Source organism: Canis lupus, chromosome 22 (assembly GCF_011100685.1).
Source record: "Canis lupus familiaris isolate Mischka breed German Shepherd chromosome 22, alternate assembly UU_Cfam_GSD_1.0, whole genome shotgun sequence".
Classification (NCBI taxonomy): domain Eukaryota; kingdom Metazoa; phylum Chordata; class Mammalia; order Carnivora; family Canidae; genus Canis; species Canis lupus.
Window position 1 is genome coordinate 34541154 of NC_049243.1, and position 17876 is coordinate 34559029.

At 32.3% G+C, this 17876-nt stretch overlaps 1 long non-coding RNA gene across 3 annotated transcripts in view; it reads right to left on the reverse strand.

Moving 5' to 3' along the window:
- LOC111091669 overlaps positions 1-17876 on the reverse strand; it is a 355249-nt gene that overhangs the window by 43030 nt on the left and 294343 nt on the right. Inside the window, exon 7 of one of the 3 annotated variants that reach the window (XR_005376439.1) lies at positions 8415-8539. The exons of the other annotated variants lie outside the window; for them this stretch is intronic. This is a non-coding gene — a long non-coding RNA (uncharacterized LOC111091669). Of the gene's footprint in view, positions 1-8414; positions 8540-17876 lie in introns of those variants that run through there. 3 annotated transcript variants of the gene reach the window in all.

Here is a 17876-nt window from a genome sequence, read left to right on the forward strand (position 1 = left end):
TGTAAAATATTATATATATCCTATAATATATATATAAGTAATCCTGAAATAATGTATATGTACCATAAATGGAATATAGATCACATTTTATACAATATTATATGTTAGGTATAAATGTAATATATATTATATATAATATGTAATAAATATATATTATATAGATTTTAAGTGATCTTCTTATGATATTGAAATTAAACATATCTATAAGCAATCTAGAAATAAACATGATTGAGTATTGGCTTGGATATAGAATTTAATATCCAACTGAATTATGTTTTCTCAGAAATTTTGAAGTGAATATATCTTCTTGTATTATCCTGTGTTGCTCAAGAGCTGCTTGGTAACATTATGATATTCTTTTGTCTTCTTTAGATAAGTTTAAAATTTCTCTTATCCTTAGAGTTCTGAACTTCTGTGGTTTGTCTGGTCTGGGTCTTACTGTCTTCCAATTAGTAGTACATGATGAGTTCTGTCCGTGTGTAAGCATGCCCTAAAAGTGTAAATATTTTGTCCTCCTGTGTATCTTTTTCTCCCTTCATTTTGGATACTTTTATTATTTTTTCTTTAGAATTTTGTGTGTCTTTGCTATTCATATTTGTTCTCTATCCTTATACCAGGCTCATTGATTAATAACAATATTATTATTTTTGAACATGTAGCGCCATTATTTTATTAGTTCTTTCCATATGTTTTTATATTAAGTAGATGTTCTCTCATGGTTATCTTATATTCTTAATTCTTTTTGACATCAGTAGAACTGTACATTTAAGCACAAATGCCCATATGTTTATGCATGCACTTTTAATTATCTTTTGTCCATACAACTATATCAGTTTCCTTTAGATCAATATTTCTATTACCTTACTGTAATATCTATCATATTGTAGGTAAGATTATTATTGGTTTACAAGTAATTTCCTAAAATATTTTTTTTCTAAAAATGCTTTATTCATGTATTTTTTAAATGAATGAGTATAAGATCACTTTTTTAATATTTCATTAAATACATTGAAAGACAGAGGAGTAATTTTTATTATAAAATGTCAGTAGTTTACACTAAGTCAACAATAATGATATAATGTGTGGTTTGTAATTGATTTGAAGGGATATAACAACAATGAACAAATATTTGAGTGTTCTGTGACTATAGGGGGCTTTTCAACTGATAGGCTTTACCTTTGATTCATCATACAGGAGGGGGCTTCACTCTGGAAAGTACTAAATACAAGCATTTTGGCAAAAATTGCTCAGGGCCTTGTAGTTTCTTCAGAACAATCAATCTTTTATTCTTATACACCTGCCTATAGAGATTTTGCATGGAGAATGGGGTCACCAGTCGACACAACGCCTCTCTAGGAATAGTTTAAATTAATGACTGTCTTTTTTCATCCTGAATCTAACTTCTGCTCTTAGTCATCTCAGCCTCTCAATGTGCTGGATAGAATGACCCCTCTTTTGTCCATATCTTCCTCTATGAATGTTATTAGCTGTTTTCTCTTCCCTTAATCCAGCAGTTACCACTTTTCCAACTCTCTTTACTTCTTCCTCCTTGATAAATTTGATATGCCTTTGGCACATTTTATATCTCTATGTTATTGTGGATATATAAGTCAGAAACATTACTTTCAGTTTATGCCCTTAGAAATTTGTGGACCATAAGAATTTAGGTGAGATTATTTGGCCACAATTGAACTAAATGTACTTATTATTAGAATTTTTCTTATCAAATTTAAATTATTTTCCCAGAAACTGTAGTTTATTTATAAATCTTTTGCTTTGTATCATATTCATAGACTAAAAGACAAACTATAATAATTATCCTCACTTAAAAATATGACAGGCATTTGAAGCATGAATGGTTGAACACATTGATGAGTGGAGTAACATGTTCATCTGAACTCTCTATAGTAAATTTATCATGATGTCAATAAAGGAAATACATTTAAATTACAGGAATTAAATGGCTTTTATTTTGCTACATTTTTCATTCTATTTTTTAATATATAACTAAGATTTTATAATTTATTACTGAATACACATGTGGCCAGCTTGAGATTTCTGTTAGCAAAATAAATAACTTGCATTTGCATGAATCCCCAAAAATTCCAAGAAGTACAGGTATATAATTTTTTTTCTGGTGGATATATTAATAGAAATTGAAAATAAATTAACTGATTTATTTTCTATAAGTGAAGTCAAATGAAGTTGTGTTACTGGAAAACTAAAATGTGTTCAGTGCCTATATTCTAGATATTTCATTAACATTTGCCTCATATTTATATATTTATTTTTTCAAGTTTTTATTTAAATTCCAGTTAGTTAACTCACTGTGTAATATTAAAGTGTAGAATTTAGCAATTCATCACCTACATACAACACCCAGTGCTCATCACATTGAGGAGTCCTCCTCAATCCCCATCATCCATTTAACCCATCCCCCACCTCCCTTCCAGCAACACTCAGTTTGTTCTCTATAATTAAGAGTGTGTTTCCTGATTTGCTTCACTCTCTTTTTTCCCCTCTATTTTCATTTGTTTTATCCACATATGAGTGAAATCATATGGTATTTGTCTTTTTCTGATGGACTTATTTTGTCTATATAATACTCTCTAGCTCCATCTGGTCTTTGCAAATGTCTGGCTGATATTCTAACATTAGATGGCATACAGGTGATACTCAATAATGTCTTAAATAAACTAATGAATTTATAAATCTCTTACAATCTTCCATTTTTAATTCAGATTAGTAAACTAAACTTCAGGGTATGTAAGCAATTTATACCAAAAGGTGTATTATTAGTAAGTGATGGGAGAAAAAAAAAAAATGGAAGCCCAGAACATGTGTTTAGTAGCTGATACTTTATCTCACCTCATGTAGTATTTCACTTTGTCACAAGTTACCAATCTAGAAAATTACAATTAGATTCAAGAGCAAAGATGAGCCTACCACTTTTAATTTATCAAGAATTTAAAATGTGATTTCGGTGGAATCAGAGGCTATGGTGCATTGGATTGCCTACTTCCATTTATCTTGATGTTTAAGGGAATTTTTTTTCTTACCTGTTTATTTTTTTATTTTTATTTTTTTCTTACCTGTTTAAACCATTCAGAATGAAGCATCCTGTGGCTTGCCAAACAAAATCTTAATTGGTAAAGATTAGACCCCCAAATTTTCACATAAATGAAAATACTTATGGAAAAGAAACTATAAAAAGACATCTTAACATATTGGATGTCACAGAAATTATATCATAGCAATGCTTTTACTGAAGGAAATAAATACTAGTGCAGTTTACAGGTGAATAAAAGGTCAACATTTATGAAAGTAGATTCATGGAATAGGATTAGTGAAAATCACTAAAATTAGTTGCTGGAATATTTCTGTAAATAACATCACAGGGTTTTGTAGGGCAAATCAAAATATTTAAGTGCTAATAATTTTATTTAAATATTTTCTAGTCTAGGTTTATCTATTCATTAACCTATGGGAAATTTATTATTATTTTTATTAGAATTCAGTTAAATTCTTAATTTACCAAATAAATGTACAAACAAAAAATCTGCACCTGAACTGAAAACACATAACATACTACACATTTGTATAACCTTAAATCAATAAGGTATTGAAGACTGACCCCTAAACTTAAAAAATGAATAGCAGAGAGACGTTTAGATTTCCCTGTCCTAAAATGCCCCAATTTTAGTGTGAGCAGATGGAGAAACATGAGAGATAGGAACCATTTCACCAGGGATACTGCTAGCATATTTTAGCTGCTAAAGTTCATGGCTATTTTTGGTGATTCAAGGAAATTTAAAGGTTAAAAAATGATGGTATGTTGGCAGTGTCCTTGCTTGACACAACAGAGCCAGCCTCTCCAAGTGGCAGGACAGAATCTGCATTTTAGAAACATTCTGAAAGGGCCTAGCACAATAATGTCACAACTGGCCCACAGCCCAGCCCAGCGAAGATCCTCTAGACACCCAGTGGGTTGGTGCTTCATCATGCTATTCTCATTCCTCCTCAGGGACCTTTTAAAAAATGATCAAAATAACCCAAACCCTCCCTCCTACCCCACTGGCTGCTACTCTGTAGTTTTGCAACAGAAAAAAGTTCTTTGTATATACATACTAAAATATATTTGCAGATGCATTTTTTAATGAGTTTATGCATTGGAAGTTAACAGATAAAAGCAAACATAACTAGGTTTTTACCAATAAAAGAATGTAATGAGGACCAAATAAATCATAAATATAATAGGATGACTGACAAAAATAGCACTAAATATATCATTTACAAGTATCAGAATGAAATATTTTCACTTAAGGACAAATAATTGTATTCTGAGTAAAACATGATAAAGTGCAAAAAAGAAAACATGGTAAAGTGTATAATATTTCTCAAAATTTAGTATAAAGGCTAATAGTTCTTTATTACTATGAATTTCAGTCATATAATAATAATGAAATTATAACATTTTAAGATTATTTTAAAAGGTTGGAAAGAATGTATAAATAACAATAACCCTGTCATATTTTGCTATGTGAATTCATTTTGCTGTGTGACTGATATTTAATGGTGTAGGTGGAGAAGGGAGACTTCATAATGTAATTTTATTGCAATCTAAAATATACTGTTTTTAAAAATCCCCAAAGTTTGCAGTCCAGTTTATAAGGAACTTAGAAGTTGCCACTCCATTCTAACAGCAAGTAAGGAGCTGAACAAACTGAAAAATCAATAACTAGTGTTAGATCTGGAAGAGAAACGAAGTCATAGGGCAAAACACTGCCCCTCAAAGTTAGATAGACAGGTGGACACAGAGAATCACAACTGCCCAGAGCAGAAATCTCCCTGGGAACCAGTGCACGAGTAGGAACATTTCAACTGCAGTTGACAAATTGCTAGAGGCTCCATGTAGACAAGCCCAAGAGATAAAAACTACAATGGGACTTCATCATGGGTGGGTGAGGGGAGACTTCATGTTTTTATGGGTTTTACTTCAAGTGCCTTACCAGATCCTGCCAGAGAATATCAGAGGAGAAAAACAAAAAACAAATAACAAAAAACAAAACCCTCCAGCATCTGGTAAGGGGAAGAAAAAAAAATAATGTTTTTAAATACATAATTAGGTCATTCTGTTCTTAATAAGGCTTGACCTCAGGAGAAGATATTTTTTCAGAGACTAACCTACCTTTGGGAAGGGAAGTACCCAGAACCATCTCTCTTTAGGCATTCTGTTCCATCTAAGCAGGAAAACCTCAGAAGCCCTGGTGGAGATTACAGTTTAGGGGCAAAGGCTCACTAGAAGACAGAGACTAATCATAGGACCTTAGAACACTTTCCATCTCTGCACACATTGCCCCTACATCTCCAAAGACCTGTTTACTGCAGTTCCTATTATGCAGTACTTCATGTCCACCTTGCAACAAAGTTTTAAGGATACTAAAAGGCAAAAACACAGTCTACAGAGACTTAAAAAGCAGCTGAAGCAGAATCAGACATGGCAGGAATACAGGAACTTTAAAAAACCTATGATTAATATATTAAGGGCTTTAATGGAAAAAGTGGACAGACAACATGCAAGAACAGATGACTATTGTAAGTGCAAAAATGCAAATTCTAACGGGGAAAAAAGACAAAAATAAATGCTAGAGATATAAAACAAAGTAAGAGAAAAGAGGAATGCCTTTGATTGTCTCATTAGTAGACTGGACACAACTGGAGAAAGAATCTGGATCTTAAGAGTATGACAATAGAAACTTCCAAAACTGAAAAGCAAAGAGAAAATACTGAAAAAATAAACAACAAATAGAACCCTCCAAAACTGTGGAACAATTATGATGGCATAACATTCACGTAATAGGAATGCCAGTTGGAGAAGAAAGAAAGAAAAGAACAAAAGCATAGCTGAAGTAATAGTGACTGAGAATTTCCCCAAATGTTAAACACCAAACCACATGCCTATAAAGCTCAGAGAACTCCAGAAATACGAACCCTAAAACATTAACTAGATATATCATACCCGTATTTCATAAAACATTATCAAGTTATTTCATATTCACATTTCATAAAATAGGGTAGGTGGAAAAACACTCGAAAGAAGCCAGACAATGAAAATATCTTAGCTACAGAGAAGGCTTTATTTGTATTTGCCAAATCTTGGAAGCACTAAGATGCTCTTTAGAGGGCAAATGGATAAATAAATTTGCTTGTATCTAGACAAAGATATATTATTCAAAGCTAAAAATAAGTGAGCTATGGAGAAACCTTAGATGCATATTTCTAAGAGAAAGAAACCAATGTGAAAAGGTCATATCCTATTTAATGCCAACTATATGATATTCTGGAAAAGGCAAAACTATGTCAAATATAAAATAATCAGTGGTGGCCAGAGATTGAAGAGAGGAAGGGAGGAATATAGGCAGAGCATAGAGGATTTTTAGGGCAGTAAAAATATTCTGTATGATATCACAATGTCATTATACATTTGTTAAAACTCATAGAATGTGAAGCACCAAATGTGAACCCTCAGGTAAACTATAGCTTTTGGGTGACAATGCTGTTCCAACTTTGGTTCAGTTGTTACAAGTATACCATTATGATGTGAAAGGTCAATAGTGGAGGTGTTGTGTGAGGAGGACAGGAAGTATATGAGAATTCTCTGTACCCTCCACTCCATTTTGCTGTGAAATTAAAACTGTTTACTAAAATAGTATTAATTAAAAGAAGCACCATCTTACCATATAGCTTTATTGAATCGTAGTAATATTTAAGGTACTGCTTCAATATGATCATACACAAAGCAAACTCCACTTTGGAAGCTTCTAGTCATTGTCCATAAGACTACATCTTTCCCATTATCAAGGGAGGTCTGTCAGATGCTTGAGTGCTTTCATTTCTGAGTCTAGTATAGATTTTATAATTAATACGAATAAAAATATTACCACTATGACAAATAAGCCACCAAATACTCAAAGCATACTTACCTTTAGTTAGATTTAGGACAATATTATAACTATGCATGATCTCCCTTTTTTTTAATGTAATAAAAAAAAATGTATGTTTTTAGTAATTTATCAAGACATTCTTCCAGAATGCTGAAATTCATTCTTTATCATGTTTATAGATATGCAAGTAATTTATATAAAGCTCAAGTATATTGAAGTTATACACAGTATTTCCAAAAGTTTATGTTCACATAATTAACCAATCTTTCTGAAGAGTTGCTTAGTAAGATATTTTATCATCATTCCATCTGTAAACTTCACAATTGTCCTACCTTTTCTGCCCTCCCCACAGCTGGAATATACCTTTGAGCCTTTTATTTTATATATATATATATTTGCCTTTTTCAAATCAAGAATATTTCTTTGATTCCATTTGCAAAAACAAAACAAAACAAAAAACCTGCATTTCCTGATAATGTTCAGGGGGGAGTTGTTATTTGAAAATCCACATAAACACACTATTATATGTCTAAATGTGAAGAAAGCATTTTTTTCCTAATTCTAATATTCATTCATCATAGCACCAAAAGAATTAAATTCTGGTTCTTTTGAATTCTAACACTTTTGGGTTGACTTTGAGTTGCTTTTCAATCAGTGTCACATAAACCACTAAGCAGTAAAAATGAAATAAAAGATACCTTTAAAGGTAAGGGGAGAAAACGGAAAATACAAAATACGTTCACTAGTTTTATTCCTTTCTGGTTGAGGTAATAGTAATAGTTTGTTCACTTCATATATAATGCATACAAATGCTAGGAGACTACAGTTAATAGGAAATCTACATTAGACCCGACCTGCATGCTCAAAGAAGTTGGATTTTTCCTTCTGAGTACTAATTTTAGTCAAAAGAGGAAAAGAAGTTCAGTTTTTTTTTCTTTGAGCTTCATGCATAGTGATAGAATCCTATCTTTAAAATGTCAGTGGTAAAAAAAAAATAAAAAATAAAATAAAATGTCAGTGGTAATATCTAAATGACAAAAATTAATGAATTGTTCTACCATGATTCTTAGCCACATTATGCAAAAATTAGAGTAATACATTGAAAAGCAAGGTAATAAATTGAATAGCAAAGCACTATTACTGAAATGCATAGATGTACCATAACCAAACTTTAATTTTTCCTTTGAAGATTTGTGTACTGAAAAAGCAGGGTCAGCTTATTACCTAACATTTAAATGCATTTACTGATACTTTCTTCAAAAGCTGGGAGCTCTCTCACATACTATGAGAATTACAAAATAGTTTAATATCACACGTTACATAACAACATTGTTAACACATAAATTTAAAATAACAGAAAAGGAAATTTCTCACTGAAAAGAAAACACATTACAAAGAACATATATAAAGGTAGATAAATAAGAAATGAGGATTTAATGAAAGAATATTATCCTTAGTTGAAACCTAAATACATGGCTTTTGAACCTACTTCTGCCCCACCAATATGTGGAAAGAGACAATGTTTTTATAACTTACAAAAAATTCCATTTGCATCCTTGTAAATTGAGGGCTGAAGTTCAGTGTTTCTTCCACACCTAAAATTTTAAAAATCCAACTATATTTTCTTCTATTTTATGGAAATAGAAACTTGCAGGTTAATATGAAGACATACAAATCTTTTAGACTTGGATCTGGAAACTTGGTGATTTATTTAATATTAAAATATTAAAATATTTTCATTTTTTACTAAACTTGAATGTTTGTCAGGAGGGTGTTACAAAATAGAAGTTGTTATTGTCAACTTACTAGTAACTGCATTTGCAATATAACATGATTTAAGGAATTATGTTGTCCATAGCAACTAAAATTTCATTACAATTTAATGAAAACCCACTGGTATGTTCTTTTATTATTTCAAGTATTAAGAGTTAGATATTTTTTACCATGAGATACTTAGTAACTCATTTAACCAAATTTTTATGCATTATAAATTGCTGTATTTTTATTTAAAAGAATTCTCAATGTAAACTCTAATTGTACTTATGGATAAAGAAAAAAGTTAGAAAATGAATGAAACTCGGGTCATATAAATAGAGATATAGTCCTAAAATATTTTACTGAAATCTAGCCAAAATGAAAATAAAAAATATTATGTTGAGTCCTGATTCATTATATTTCTTTGATATTCTAGCCAGAGTGCATATCTGGAAGTAACTCATGACATGACTAGTGATTATTATTTACTATGTATTGTTAAATAGATTTATGTACTATGCATATCACCCATATTTATTTCTTTTTAGTATATATGTATATATTTAGAAAGATAGATTTCTTTTTCATTATAGATCTTATTTAATTTGAAAATACAGGCACACATAGTAGAATATATTTAATCGAGTGCATTAGGCAGGCTAAAGGCTAAGCTACTAAGACAAGTAGATCATCAAAAAACTAACTTAAATATAAGTTTATTTTCACTCAGTAAAATACTAGAACAAAATTTTCAGCTTTGAGGGGATGATGGTGGTGCTGCTGTCCTCAAAACCAAACTCCCAAATTTGCTCTAATTTTCACCATTTCCTAGACAGTATGAAAGAAAAATGTAGAATCAAGAACAACTGGCTTTATCTGTAAGGAGATGACCCCGAAGTAATCCACACCATTACTATTTACATTTCATTGCCCAAAGTTAATTACTTGGCTTCACTGAACTGTTAGAGGATGAAAAATTATTATCTTTAGCTGGATGTTAACGTGTACACATAAAATTTGGCACCTAAAAATAGGAGGTGAAAGGATGTGGGGAACACTCATACTTCCTATTACTTTTTGCTTCACTAGCCTTTCAGATATTCAGATATCTGATATTTAAGTATTTCAGATATTTAAGTATTCTTTTCCCTCATGAAGAACAGAACCTATCCTATCACTAATCTTATTATATTATTAGACTCATCTTTATTGATACCTGGGTTATGTACAGTTTACCAGGTTTGATGTTGCAGTTTTTTTTTTCTTTTTTTAAAACCTTTTTCCACCAGACAGAAAACTTAAGATGCACACAAGAACCAGGGCAAGTGGATTAAGAGGAACTCACATATATTGCTGATGACATGAAAGTGACACAACACCGTGAGCCATTTGGTATTAAGAAAAACAGTCATGTGCGTATTCGATGACTTGGCGATTTTTACTGCTAGGTGTATTTCTTTAAAAAAAAAAGGTCAATGCATTTGCACCAAGGTAAGTTAGTTTGATATTCATATCAAACTTATTTTGATTAAGAAGGAAAAAGGAAGCTATCTACATAGTTGAGATTCACTGATATGGCTGTTTCTTTTAAGTTGTAATTTGTTCAGAGTGGTTACGATTCTATTTTGATTGTTTAGTTTTTATGCACCACTTATTATTAACTATTTTGAACATTTTCCCAGGAACTGCCCATCAATAGAACAAAGAAGAAATAAATCATGTGTATCCTTATAAAATAGTAAAAGAAATCACTGAAAACAAATGTACCATGACTACATATGTCCACTTAGATAGGTCATCAATATGTCATTTTGGGCCAAATAAGTGAAATGTACTGACCAGAGCACACAGTTTTACATGAATTACATAGAGTTCAAGCCAAGAAAATGATATATATATTATTGCAACAGACAAATGTTTAAATTGTAAAGAAAATCAAAGGGATGGTTAATATAAAAATCGCAACTCTAGTTAGAGGATTTCCAAAGTACTATTTATGTTCAAATTGTCAAGCTGGGCAGCGTGGCCATCAGTATTCATCTTAATATAACTTTTTATGTTATACATATATTCTAACTATAATATTTGTGTATGATACATTTTGTGTAATAGTCTTGAAAGTGAGATTTCTTGATAAAAACAGATTATCTCTCAACAGCTTTATTACATTTTGAGTTATCTTTATATAGATTAAAAATGTGGTTGTTTCTTATTACATCTTATGTGTAGATCCTGGTGGTTATCAAGGGATTGCTCTGCTCCTTTGTAAATATCTGACATACTCAACACAAAATCCAAGGAGACTGTGCTGTTAGAATGGACTGCACTACCTCTACCCTCTGCTCCCTGTTTGGACCTCTCTTCACCCACTGCTGTGATTGCCACAGAGTGAAGAAGGGGGACTATTATGGAGAGACACAGGGTGATTGCTTTCTCATCTTAATTCCCTTCCTGTCAGTCCTGTTTCTGCTGATTTAAAGAGAGAAGGACTTGGGATCAGAGCAAAGGTGAGAACATTGACCATGTCTAAATTAGAAATTAAATTTAAAATTATTGCCAAAGCCATAAAATGTAACTGTACTGGAAGTTGTGACTGAAGGAGTCTGTGTGTCTGATTGAGTAAGAATGAGAGGTTTTCAAAAAGTGAAAAGAATACAGGGGATAGATGAAGGGCAATATGTCCTGACTATTTGCTTCATAAAATATCTGAGAAGAAAACTAGAAAAAAGTAAGTTGTAGTATTGCTTATAAATATTCTGAATTTAAAGTCTTTTACCAAGATTCCCAGACCCCTTGGAAATATGATTCCCTCCAGAGAACACAATGTGCCACCACAGTATTTTTCTTTGTAAATGTGCATTAGTGATACAAATATAACTTTAGATAAAATGATCCTTCACCCCCCCAAAAAAAACAAAAATGATCCTTCCCTGCTAAAAATAAGGTCCCTTGTTTCTTCCTCCTCCTCTTTTCATTATTACTATCACTCTTATTATTAGTAGTATTAGACAGTTCTGCTTAACTTTAATACAAAGCAAATTTGGAACTCTAAAAAATCAGTCTTTAATGATGATCTGCTCTAATAATGTATACTGAATCACCCATTGTATAAAACTATACGTATTAAATATGTTAAAGGAGGGCCTTTTTTCTTTAGCATTGATGAAAGTGATTTGTCTTCCTCATGAATCATAACACTGAATTTTTTTTTATTTGGAAATTTCTAGTGCATAAGACTATAAACCTGCCTGATCTTAATGGTTTTTGTTTGTTTTATTATATATGTAAGGGCTCAGATGTTTGTACAGAAAAAAATGCACAGCCATGCACACATCAGCTCACAACTTCTTTGATAACTATTTTAGAAAATATTTTATTTTATATTCACTTTTGAAATATAAAGACAATATTAAATATATGAAAATAATTTATTAAAGTTCTATGTTCAATGTTTGGTAGACAGAATAGTAAAGACACCAGAGAAAAAGTATACTCGACATAAGTAAAAAAAAAAAAATACTATCTAAATTTTATCAAGACGTGGACACTTTCCTTTATACCTCTGGTTAAGTTTCCCCACCCCCCTAGTTTTTGCTTAGGAAGAATTAGATATGATTATCAGAATCATACTGTAGTTTATTAAAAGCCTAGTGCATATATTATTTTCATGAACTTGTCTTTATACCGCATAAAAGACCTTTTCTTCAAACGTCTAAATGTTTACCTAAGCCACAAATGTGACCCTTTTTTCTCACTTCTGTTTTCCATTTCTCACATATAATTAATCATTAGGGGCAATTGATTTTATCATCAAAATCTGTTTACCGTTCTCCATCTTCTTCCTACAATGTAGTCCAGGTGATTATCTTCTACTTCTCAATTACCATTAGGCCTTTCAAACTAGTCTCTCTCTATCCTTGGCCCCTCTGAATAATTCTAATCAATTATCAGTAATATCATTTATAGATATTCATCCTATCACATATATTTCTCTGCTTAATCGCTTCCCATAGGTTTCATATTATCCTCCAGGTTATGTAGAAACTCCTTGATATGGCACACTGGTTAACTCTGCCTGTTTCCCTCAAGTAGCATCACTCACCATATGTCTTTTATATGGTCTGTGCTCCTTTTCCCCATTGCCTTCTCTTTGATCTGCTTGACTCCTGCTTCTTCACATACCAGCTTTGGTGCTACCTCTTCCAAAGAGCCTCCTCTAAATTATTAGGGCACTAACTATCCCTGCTAGACATTAACGTGCTAACTAGGCCCAGTGTTATGATAACATACAATATACAAAAATGCAATTATTTATTTGATTAGGTTTTCTCTAATTAAATATTAGGTATTTGGGAGTAAGAATTGTAGGCTTCATCTACATGTCCTTGGAAGCTAGAGCAGTGTATGAGTGATTAATGTAAGCTACTGGTTAAATTGAGTTGATGTAAATTAAAATTTAACTTAATAATGGCCATTGAATTTCATTTCTGTGAAAGAATCTTCCAATATTTAAACTGAAGAATATATGGACATTGAAGGAAGGTAGTGGAAGAAAGTATTTTAGAAAGAAAAAAAACATAAGAAAAATTACAAACCTACTTAGTATATCTAAGTATCTGGAGTAAGCTTAGAATGTCTGGAATAGGGCACCTGAATGGCTCAGTTGGGGTCTGCCTTCGGCTCAGGTCATGATCCTGAGGTCCTAGGATTGAGCCCCACATGGGGCTCCTTGCTCAGCTGGGAGCATGCTTCTCCCACTCCCTCTGTCTGCCATGTGCACTCTCTCTCTCTCTCTCCCTCTCTCTCTCTCTCTCTCTCTCTCTCAAATAAATAAATAAAATATTTTTTATAAAAACAACAAAAAGAATGGCTGGAACAGAAAAAGTGAATGGTGTAGAACCTTGAAAAAGTTGCATATTGTTTTTTAGAAACCAAAATTTAATATATAGAAGAGGGATAAGTGAAAGGTAACATTGAGTAGGTAAGCAGAATCCAGACAATAATGTTGGGGACTCATTTTAATGCTAAATCAAAGAATTCTGTATTCTATTTTTGAGGAAGATACAGAGGTTTTAAACAATGTTCATACAATGCCAGCAGCCCTGTGGAAGATTTGGAGAATTATGAGTTGTGGCATGAAGAGTAGAACTCCCAAGCCATTTATAAATGCCTCCTGAACTGCACGATGGAAGTCATTACTCCTGAAAGTATTTCTTCACCATAGAAATGTTACTTTTTAAAAAGCTTTATCAAGATTAACAACAAAGATAAAAACTAAAATAGATTATCACCATAGTTTTTCAGATGGTTTTGACACAATTTGTTTACCTTAGTTATTTGTAATACTAAAAATAATTTGACAATTATAGATCACTTACTTTCGTATGGAAAATATCCTATTTTTCCTGAGCTAGCATAGAACTCTGAATTAGTGTGCAATCCATATCTGTTGATAATCATGTTAGAAAAGTTTCAAAATTTTGTTAACTTTGATTTGCTTTCTAATGATTTTTATTTCATAATTCTTTTTCTTGCTATATAAGGGAAAATAAACCAAAGAAAAGTTTTGAAATCTATTTCTCTGACTCATAAACTCCCCCCACTGGTTTCTAGTAATGACTTAAGGTCACAAGGATAATTTACATATTGCTGGGAGATATAGAACACTTATCTAAAGGCTAAATTGTATTACCTAACATTTTACAAAAGTTTGATAATTATCCATGTTGAATTTATGTGAGGTCTATAGATCTTTATGCTGCCATTTTATAAATGAGTAACCTGGAGCTTTCTTCCATGACATTCCAAAGGCCACACATGTCAGTGGAATGGAGCCAAGAGGGAATGTTAGACAGTTTTGATGACAATCAAAATGCATAGAGCAATGTCCCCTAACTGAATCCATTAGCAACATTTTCTCATATCTAATTAATTAAATCTCATCTAAAAAGTGAAACTTTAAAAAAAAAGTGAAACTTTTGTAAAAGCATTTTTCCTTATGTTGAGTGGACAGATTTTTCATTTAAGTTCGCTGTCCATACGACAAATTGTCCAATAGCATCCTGAATAGTATTATACATGTATAGGTCAAACATAACATTAAAGGAAAAATAGCACTATGATACCTGAGAGCTTACTAAGCTGTGTGCTCAGCACTAAGTACACATAGCAGGTAAGGAGGAGGTGGTATATGTTCAATTAGCCATCTATTTAACAGTGGAATAAATAATCCATTCTTGATTATTTGAAGGGCGGTGAAGACTTCTACCTTTCTTGTTAAGGTGGTTAATTATACTTTGGATTTGTTCTTAAGGTAAAAGTATATCCTATCTTTTGAAGTTATAGCATAGAGGTAATTGCTGCATGTGATTGTGTCCTCAGTAAATATTTGTTGAGTAAATTAATAGAAAAAGAACTAATTTAGGACTAGATTATAAATAAATTATAAATAGCGACATTTTAATCTCTGCTTGCCCTTACCAACCAAAAATAAGGCAGAACAAAACAAAATAACACAAGGTTTTAATTCAGTTTACCTAAGCTACAGCAATATTACCAACAACTTTCACAAATTTGTAAAAAATTTTAAATAAACATGATGAAATCAAACTGGCTAATTTGATAAAACTGTACATTTGGAGTTTAATCACATTAATTTGGAAGCATTGATTCCTAAGATAAACAATTAAATTATATAAAGTCAAAATGAAAAATTTAATTAGGCATAGTCTTAGAAAAGAAGCTAAAGAATAAAAGTAAGCTCTCTTTCCATGTAGCAGTTCTGTATCAATTATCTCATCTAACTACCTAAACAATGCTGAAAGAAGAATATTATTACCCATTTTGCAAAGGAAGAGACCTCAGGTGAAAGCTTTGAAATGAGTCTCTTAATATCACATGCTTTCTCTTCTACATTACATGGTCTTCAAGCCAGCCTCACTAAATGCATTTTGATCTCTCCAAAACTTCATGGTTCACTTTCGTTGTAGATTTTTAAATAGCAATCCTTTATTCTAGAACAATCATTACCTATGTCCCCCATCTCTATTCACTTAGTCAATATTTAGTTTTTAAGTCCCTATTCTGTGCTAGAAACTGTAATTCTCCCTCACCAGGAATGTCATAGCTATTTATTATTTATTTATTTATTTATTTATTTATTTATTTATTTATTTATTTATGATAGTCACAGAGAGAGAGAGAGAGAGAGAGGCAGAGACACAGGCAGAGGGAGAAGCAGGCTCCATGCACCGGGAGCCTAACGTGGGATTCGATTCCGGGTCTCCAGGATCGCGCCCTGGGCCAAAGGCAGGCGCCAAACCTCTGCGCCACCCAGGGATCCCAGTTTAGTTATTTTTTAAATTCAAAAGATTCCCTGATGTTCCAAATATAATACCCTTTCTATACCATGGATTACCAAAATACAGACTGCAACATCCAGCCAGCTGCCTATTTGCACAATCCTTGAGCTAAAAATATTTCTTTTAAATTTTTATTTTATTTTTAAAAAGATTTTATTTATTTATTCATGAGAAACACACAGAGAGAGGCAGAGACGTAGGCAGAGACATAGGCAGAGATATAGGCAGAGGGTGAAGCAGGTTCCATGCAGGGAGCCCAATGCAGGACTCGATCCCAGGACCACAGGATCACACTCTGAGCCAAAGGCAGGTGCTCAACCGCTGAGCCACCCAGGCATCCCTCTTTTAAATTTTTAAAAGGGTGAAGAAGTCCAAAGAAGAATAATTCTTTTTATGCAAAGTTAACATTTTATGAAATTCAAATTAAAGTGTCAATATTTACTGAAACACAACCACATTAACCATTTATTAATAAACTTTCAATAAACTTTGGACTATTCCTGGCTGCTCATAAATAGTCATCAAGGACATGTCTAATTCCCTGACACCAGGGTATCACTTTCACCTCAAGAAGCAATGAAGAAGAGCGTCTCCTGTCTATCATCTCCCTCTGACTTTCTCCTATAAGAACAATGTGATTTCATTTAATTCCACCATGATGATAATTCAGAATAAACTTTCCATTTTATGTTCCTTAATTTAATCTCGTATGCGTATGCATTAATCATATTTTCCATATAAGGTAACATTTACAGGATCCAGGAATTAGGATGTGACTGCCTTTGGGGCACCATTATTCAGCCTACCACAATATTAAATATACTATATTTCACAGTAATCAATGAATTATTCTACTACTTTGCACTGAAACAATGTGAATCAATATGGGAAAAAGTGTTTTGATACTCTGTGAACTAGCAAATGAATCAGACTACTTTTAAAGAATTATAATTGATTATTCATTAATGTCTAGAGATAGCCTATGACTTTCTTATTCTGGTTACAAAATCAACTAAAAAATCTTTATCAAAACCCTATTATCCCTGTAACCTCCATTGTCATTGAATAAAATGAATTGACTTAATCATCATTACAAAACACACTGCATCTAAAATAGAGTGAATATAGAAAGGCAAAGGGGTTATTTTTAAATGTTAGTATTATATATTAAGGAGCATGAAACTGATATATGATATTAACTCTTTGAAATAAGACTCAATTTATCCTCTTCATATAAGAAACGGAGCCACCTCTCCATTCTGTTCTTGTTTTCAACAGACTCAAAGACTTTGCCTATTGCCTTCTTTCTAGTACTTCTTTTGTTATTTTGAGATTGTCACCTAAGATAAAATGCCTCAGTTTTCAGATTTGAAAATCCATGCACCCAACCCAAAAGAATTGTTTCATTGTATACACTTTTTATATTGACATTATTAATTTTTGTTCATTTCTGGGCTGATGGTGCTTATTGTCCAGATTTTGTTGACAGCAACAAAAGAGAAATACAAATACCCCACAGTTCGGGCAGTCACATAACCCTCCTCTATTGCTCCAAGTTGCTGCAAGAGTTGCAGTCTCTGGGTGCCTCATTGTCCCTAAGGCTGAAGCCTCTCAGGTAACTTTCTTCTGAGAATAACTTTCATCTTTTAGGAGAGTGGTGACCTGGTTCTGCAGGTTGAAGGAAAGTATCCGAGGATATAAATGCTCCATATACATATTTTCAATCCATCTTCCTGATTTTCATCCTACATTTAATTATCACCTTTCTTGGTGATGGTGGTTCCAAATCTTGAGACCTTAAGAGACTCCGGGAGAA